Below are 8293 nucleotides of genomic sequence, written 5' to 3' on the forward strand. Positions count from 1 at the left end.
GTATTAACTTGGCATGAATTTTCACCTAAAGTAAAATTCAAAAATTTTCATTATTATCACTTGGATAATTCTAGAAAATCTTTAATCCGCTGGGGATTTTCTAATGAAAACTTGCTATTCTTGTTGAAAAAAGGGATTAACAAGTTCATTAGGGGGGTTGACTGTTAGAGGTGTTATGTTAACCTAACAGTATTTTATGGACCTATCGCTCTATTGAAGAGAGTCGATAAGTTGATTTGGTCGTCAGAGGTGTGGTGTTAACTTGACGGGTTTGTGGACCTATCGCTCCATTGAAGAGAGTCGATAAGTGGATTTTGTCAGAGGTGTGATATTAACGTGATAAGAAGAATTTGCGATCGGGTAATTTTGAGGACTTATCGCTCTATTGACGAGAGTCGATAAGTTGATTTTGTCAGAGGTGTAGTGTTAACGTGACAGGATTTGTCTTGCGATCAGAGCAACTTTGGAGACTTATCATCCTATTGACGGGGATTGATAAGTGGGTTTTGTCAGAGGTGTATTATTAACGTGACAAGAATTTGTGTTGCGATTGGAGCAACTTTGGGGACTTATCATCCTATTGACGAGGATTGATAAGTGGGTTTTGTCAGAGGTGTATTGTTAACGTGACAAGAATTTGTGTTGCGATTGGAGCAACTTTGGAAACTTATCATCCTATTGACGAGGATTGATAAGTGGGTTTTGTCAAAGGTGTATTGTTAACCTGATAAGAATTTGTGTTGCGATTGGAGCAACTTTAGGGACTTATCATCCTATTGACGAGGATTGATAAGTGGGTTGTCAGAGGTGTATTGTTAACGTGACAAGATTGGTGTTGCGATCAGAACAACTTTGAGGACTTATCGCTCTATTGACGAGAGTCGATAAGTTGATTTTGTCAGAGGTGTAGTGTTAACGTGACAGGATTTGTGTTGCGATTGGAGCAACTTTGGGGACTTATCATCCTATTGACGAGGATTGATAAGTGAATTTGTCAGAGGTGTATTGTTAACGTGACAAATTGGGAGTGATGCAAACTGAATGCATACTCTGTGGGGATTATGATCGTCAGAAGTGTAATGTTAACTCGACGATGTGAAAGATTCGTTACTCTTAATCCAGTGGATTCCAAGTAATCAACTCTCAGTCTTGATTAAGACTTAGCAAGGGAATAAAAAGAGGTCGGAATAGAGTCACATCACTAGGTAGGTCATTATCTGATGAGTTTGACTATCAGAGGTAACTGTTAACATGATAGTTTTGTGGACCTACCATCCTATTGAAGAGGATTGGCAAGTTGAGGGACTATCAGAAGTAACTGTTAACGTGATAGTTTTGTGATAGATTTTGTGGTTGACAGAGGTATTTTATTGAACATGACCACTCAGAAAATTTATTATTCATAATCCAATGGACTACAAATAAACTAACCCCCAGTCTTGAATAAGTGCATGGGGAAAAAAGAGTAGACATAGCACATCGCCTAGTGAGCCATTATCTAACGAGTTTGACTATCAGAGGTAACTGTTAACGTGATAGTTATTGGAGACCCGGCATCCTACTGAAGAGGATTAGCTTCAGTGGCCGTAGTATCTTCCCCTTCTGACTGAGAGGATTGTGCTAGGTCCGATTGCTCAGGAGAAGGTCGGGCTTGGTCCGATTGCTCGGGCTGATCCTGCCTACTTTGTTCTTCCGCTTTGATCCTGGTAATAATCTTTTGAGCCTGTTCGCCTTGAGAGATTAGTTGTCTCCAAGAACGACATTTTACAACTCCTATTCGGGCTAGGAGGTCGGTTTGCAAGTTGTGTCGACAGGTCTCTACTAAGGTGTGTCATACCTGACGAACACCGGAGAGCCATAGTTCGGAACCTTTTGACGAAGGCTTTGACGGACTCCCTCTTCTTCTGCTTAGTGGCGAGAAGGGTATGAATGGAGACTTCTGTATCCTCTTCAAAGAATCTTGATAGGAAGAGTCTCTCTAGATCTGTCCACTTTTGGATACATCCCACGGGAAGTTTCCTGAACCATTCAAAGGCAACTTCCTTGAGGGTGCCAATGAACAATCGAGCCAGGATGGCATCGTTAGTCTGTGACTTGAAATGATAAATATGTTGGTTCGGTGATCCCGTGCCGTCAAAAGTTTGTAGCGTCGGGACCTCGAACTTTGGAGGATAAGGGGCTGCATCCCATTCGGCAGGATAGGGTCTGATAACTCCCTCATCTTGGAGCTCGCTTCTATTAGCAATGGCTTTGAGGCGGGCTTCTAATTCTTCCATTTTGGCAGACTGAAGATTCTGCTCATTCTCAGTCTCTCTTCCTTCATCAGAGGAGGATTCCAGGCTGTGGGCTTCTTGGTCAAAAGCCGCATCATCAACCACTTTTCCCTTCCCTTTGCTTGTGTGAGGTCGGGATGAAGACGCTTTTCCTCTCCGGGAAGATTCTTGCCTAAGCGACGAATCTGTCTCCTGAGATTTGGCCTTGTCTGCGACGATTTGAGTCAACATGGCCATGAGTCCATTGATGGCCTCCTGCTGTGATTTGAGCATAGCCTCCTGCTCATCAACCCTCTTTGAAAGATCTTCAGAATGTTTGTTGGAAATTTGATAGCCATTGTTGGAAATTTGAGCATGTCCATTGATGGCCTCCTGCTCGTCAACCCTCTTTTGTTTGTTGGAAATTTGCCGTAAAAAGACAATGAAAGAAAAATTAACTTGTATTCCTCTCAAAATCAATTATAATTTGGATTCCGATTACAAAAGAGAGGAGAATGAATTTGATTCTCCCCTTTGTTTAAAACTGGGTTCTTCACGGTAGCGATGAGATGCATCCCTCGAATGCTCGCGTCGAGTATGCTTCTCGTTGACGATCCGAACGTCTTGATTCACTGGAACGATGTCTTCTCCTCACGATTTGACGCTGTGGAGAACTTGCGTGGCAAGTCTTAAGAGCGAGTTTATCTCTATGAAAGAGTTGATTTAAACCGAAAGTTCGGTTAATAAGCCAAGGATAAAGAAGCTTCTGTTGTCGACCTCTAAAGCTCCAGTCGAAGAACGAATGCTCTTCTTTGCTGCCAATCCTCAGGTCCAAAAAGCCAGCCCTTGACCGAATTTCCCTTTGTTGATGAGAAACTCTAACAATTCCCCTCCAACTAGCCGAAGATCTCTTCTTTGCTCCCCCCAAAAAGAAGGATCCGAACTCAGTTGAGTTTCCCACTATTTATAGGGGATTAAGGGTGGTAACTACCCCCTTAATCCGCTCCTCAATGGGCTGAGTGGGTTGTAACCGCCCCCTCTTAAACAGTTCCCTAAATCGTGGGGAAAACGGTTTTGAAACCGTTCTGTTATTGCTTTGAACGAGTCAAAACGCCAATCTGGGTGTTCTGGACCTTAACTCTGTGTCTTAGAGATGAGACGCGGACTTGGGCGCTTGTTGGGAGTTGAAAACGCAAGGGCCGCTTGCGTTCGGACCTTAACTCTGCGTCTTAGAGATGAGACGCAGAGTTGGGCGCTTGCTGGGAGTTGAAAACGCAATGACCGCTTGCGTTCGGACCTTAACTCTACGTCTTAAAGATGAGACGCAGAGTTAGGCGCTTGCTGGGAGTTGAAAACGCAAGGGCCGCTTGCGTTCGGACCTTAACTCTGCGTCTTAAAGATGAGACGCAGAGTTGGGCGCTCGCTGGGAGTCGAAACGCATAGGCCGCATGCGTTTTAGAGATGAACTCTACGTTTTAGGCTGAAAACGCAGAGTTTGGCCTGTTTTAGGCTAAAAACGCACAGGTCGTGCTGTTTTAGAGATGAACTCTGCGTTTTAGGCTGAAAACGCAGAGTTGAGCCTGGTTTAAAGGCTGAAAACGCACAGTTGTGCTGTTTTAGCGATTAACTCTGCGTTTTGATGTTGAAAACGCAGAGTTGAGCCTGTTTTAGGCTGAAAACGCACAGTTAGTGTTGTTTTAGAGATGAATTTCAGGCTGAAAACGCACAGGTCGTGCTGTTTTAGAGATGAACTCTGCGTTTTAGGCTGAAAACGCAGAGTTGAGCCTGTTTTAGGCTGAAAACGCACAGTTGGGCCGTTTTAGAGGTGAACTCTGCGTTTTAAGCTGAAAACGCAGAGTTGGATCGTAACTCTGCGTTTTGATGTTATATCACAAGGATAACCTCTGCGTTTTGAGGTTATAACGCTGGTTCGACCTATGCGTTTTGACTCTGTAATGCAGAGGCGAATCTTAGGCGGGCTTGGCGAGCTTCAAGCTAAGTCCAATGTTTTGACGAAGTCCGGTCTTGCAGACGGACTTTTTAAAGATTAACTCTGCGTTTCTAGATTGAAAACGCAGAGTTGAGCCTGTTTAAAGGCTGAAAACGCACAGTTGTGCTGTTTTAGCGATTAACTCTGCGTTTTGATGTTGAAAACGCAGAGTTGAGCATGTGCGCTTTGACTCTGTAATGCAGAGGCGAACCTTAGGCGGGCTTGGCGGGCTTCAGGCTAAGTCCAATGTTCTGATGAAGTCCAGTCTTGCAGACGGACTTCAGAACATAATTTGCTACGAAGAACAGGTCATAACTTTCAAACCGTAAGTCAGAATTGGACGAATTATATATGAAAATCGGCTATCTCGACGAGACGGGGCCATTTGAACCGAGCCAAAGTCTTCGGTTTGCTTCCTCCGTTTCGCCAAATTCCTTACGGTTTGAGAGATATCTGCATTCTAATATGAAGAGACCGTCAATTTGTAGTCTCTTTTGTTAGAGCTTTGCACAGATCGTCCTCTTGTAATCTTGGTCTTTCTTTACGGTTTGAGAGATATCTGCATTCTAATATGAAGAGACCGTCAATTTGTAGTCTCTTTTGCTAGAGCTTTGCACAGATCGTCCTCTTGTAATCTTCGTCTTGGCTCCTTGAAAATATGAGAGTCGTCAGATTGTAACTCCCGATGTTGATTGTGAATGCTGTTGAATTAGAGCTTTCATCAGTTGTCGTGAAGGTCGTCGGATTGTAGCCTTCTACGTGAAAGTCCTCAAATTGTAGCTTTTTGGAAGTCGTCAGATTATAACTTCCATCATCGGTGTTTGATGGGGGATCAACTATCTATTGTGATTTTTAGACAGCCTACACACATCTTGTATCGAACTTGCGAATTACATTCCGACTATCTTGTCTTTTATCTTTTAAAAATTTAAAGCCTTCATTGTCACATACAAATATTCTAGATATGATTGTATCTTTCTTTCTCGACCAAGTTGTGTGACCCTTGCGAACACCAAATCCCTTAAGTCTGGCGTATGCATTGTAGAAATTATATGCTTCTTCATGAGTAGAGAACTCCATTCCGATATATGGATCAACAACAAAATTACCTTCACCATTTTCAATGCCAATAGGCTCATCAACATTCTTCTCATGCTCGGATGCCTATAAAAATAGAGAAACAAAACTTATAAACCTCATTATAAAAGGCAACTATTTTGTTATATGTCATTAGATAGTAGTATACTATAAACAATAAGACATTATCACCTGAGAGAAAAAACTTATCGTAGATAGTAAACCATGGTCCTCGTCTTCAAGGTCAAGGGCTATACATTTGTTTTCATCTTCAACCATTGTTGTATCACGTTAGAGAATCGTTGGAGTATCCATACAAGCTATCAAATTATCACATATAAGAAGTTCAAAATCTATAAAAATTCGTCCTCAAGTTCATCTTTCAATTTCACTAAACAATTTCATTACGATAATTTAAATAAATTTTAAAGCTCATATCCAATTTAACAATAAACCTATCCGAAAATCTAAACTAAAATTTGATAATATTCATAATTCATTTCCCAAAAACAACAAGAATTAAAGAACTTCGAGGGAATTAAAAAACTATATAGATTATGCCAGTTAAGCACATGTATTCAAGGATCAATCATCAACATTCTCTTAACAACCTGCATGGAGATGAAAGTTCTGCAATCTATGTCTGCTAAAACAAACTTGTACCTGCGGTGGTGAGCGTGGGCGGACGGCGACGACGTTGAGAGTATGTCGAGGGACCTGTGGACGGCGTGATCAGAGAGCGGACTCGAGGGCAGCAAGTCGAGAGAGCGGAGTCGATAGCGGCTGGAGAAGACACACGATTAGTCGGCGGCGGTGTGTGAGCATGTGGCGGGAGACGACGCGTGAGAGCTTGTCGGCGGCGTGATCCGGAGGTCGATCTCAAAATCGAGGAGCGCGGACGAACTCGGCTCTCCGATGTCGACGCTGAGAAGAAGCCCTCTTTTTTTTGGAATTGGTTGCGATTTTTGAAATTTGTTTTTTTACTTATGGGAAATTGTTATTAATTGAGGGCTGAGATGTATTTGGAATTTATTGATTCAATGGCCAAGATCGCGCATCCTTAGGCTACATCTAGGGAGTCACCTTAGATTCACTTTACCATATATATATATATATATATATATATATATATATATACATATGTATATATATGGAGAAATATGATTCTAAGGTGCCACCTTAGATTGAATCAAAGGATGCACCTCTCAATGTATGGATCGTGCTACTTCAATGGACGATCCGCTCCATTCATCATGATCTAAATGTCTTAAGACATCTACAAAATAAAACTCGTGATGTTTGAGTATTTCTCACACATATTTTTCATTCTCTCTTTTGTTGTGTTGTCATAAAACCGTTAATTTTACTATCACTTGATGCATTAGTAAATACAACCCATTATGCCTAATTTTTGGTTTACATAACATCCGAATCATATAGATCAAAATGAACGGAGTGGATCAAGTAAATTGATTGCATATAATCTAATTTTGAAGGGGCATCCTTAGATTCAATCTAAGGTGGTTCCTTAGAATTATATTTCCCATGTACACACACACATACATATATACATGTATACATGTATGTGTGTGTGTGTGTGTGTGTGTGTATATATATATATATATATATGCGTGTGTGTGCGCGCGTGTGCGCGCATACATAATACATAAATATATTTATGTAAACATACATATGTGTGTGCGCGCGCGTGGGCGCATATGTGTGTGCGGGCGCGCACGCCCACGTGCGCATGCATTTAACAAAATGGGCCGTCACCTGGTACCCATGATTTGCATGTATAGACACACATATATATGCTGCACTTTTTCCAACAACAAAGAAGAAGAGTGTTTGTAGAGTGTCTATTTACAGTGCGCTAGATTTTCTTTTTTCATGGCAAGAATTCAAGCTTGAGAAGATATTACTGAGAAAATTTTCTTTAATAAGTTGAGACTGAGTCAGTTACCTTATAATTGATAATTTGTTTGGTCCTGAAACTTGACAGGATGCCATGCTTGATCTTTTGGTAAAATTAGCTGCTGTCATGGATCAGTTGTGGTTTTGTGGAAGTACGATTTTTATGAACATATGATATCACAAATTATCATGACTTCATTAAGAATCATCATGCGGGTTATAGGCGTTAGAATACTCTCACAGAGCTTCTATGGTCAGCTAGGAGTGATCCTTACTTGTGGGCAAGGATGATTTTCCTGCACTACTCATCAAGTTCTTCCTTTTGCATCCTTGTAAGTACCATTCTTAAATGTCTTCTCTCTTTGTGTTTGTCATTTGTTAGGTTACCTTTTATTTTCGCATCATAAGTATCATGTGCATATTAGGATCGTCTTTCTAATATAAAATGTTTGTTATATATATATATATATATATGTATGTTGGCTTGCTGAGTAGCTAAAACTTAGAAAAGTTAGCACCCACTATCCATACTTGGTTTCACACAGTTTTCACATTTGAAACCGGGCAATTAACAGGTTGTTTTAAAGTAATTCAGCTCAAAAAATTGAATATTATGTATCTATCGAACTTTATATTGTTCACTTAAGTTGCTTATATTTGCACATAATTGAAAAAGTATCCTAGACTACGTAAAATGATAAATTAATTTTATATCTCATTTTACATGTTTCTTGAAGTTTCATCCAAGATTTATATGCTAAAATCATATTTTACATTAAATAAAACAGTGAAAAAGAAGTAATATTGACAATTAATAAAAATGATTTAAGTCTTTGTTTCCAATAAAAGTTATGAAATGATTTTATTCATTGACCACCATTGTCTGAAACCTGGTGAATGTAAAAGCTTGAATGCGTTCCTATTGTAGAGATGGAGCTCAGAAGCAGTTATGGAAGCAGACAGATTGGCGGTCGACCGCTGCGGTCGACCGCTGCGGTCGACCGCGGTCGTGCACAGGAGGCTCTGGGCATTTGGATCAGTGGCGGTCGACCGCGAC

The 8293-nt window shown here is 40.8% G+C and overlaps 1 long non-coding RNA gene across 1 annotated transcript; it reads right to left on the minus strand.

Moving 5' to 3' along the window:
- On the minus strand, positions 5162-6032 carry LOC109844245. Its single transcript, XR_002247918.1, has 3 exons — positions 5983-6032; positions 5512-5639; positions 5162-5406 (listed from the first exon to the last, which is right to left on the minus strand). It is a non-coding gene; the product is annotated as an uncharacterized LOC109844245 (long non-coding RNA).

Source organism: Asparagus officinalis, chromosome 6 (assembly GCF_001876935.1).
Source record: "Asparagus officinalis chromosome 6, Aspof.V1, whole genome shotgun sequence".
NCBI classification, from domain to species: Eukaryota; Viridiplantae; Streptophyta; class Magnoliopsida; order Asparagales; family Asparagaceae; genus Asparagus; species Asparagus officinalis.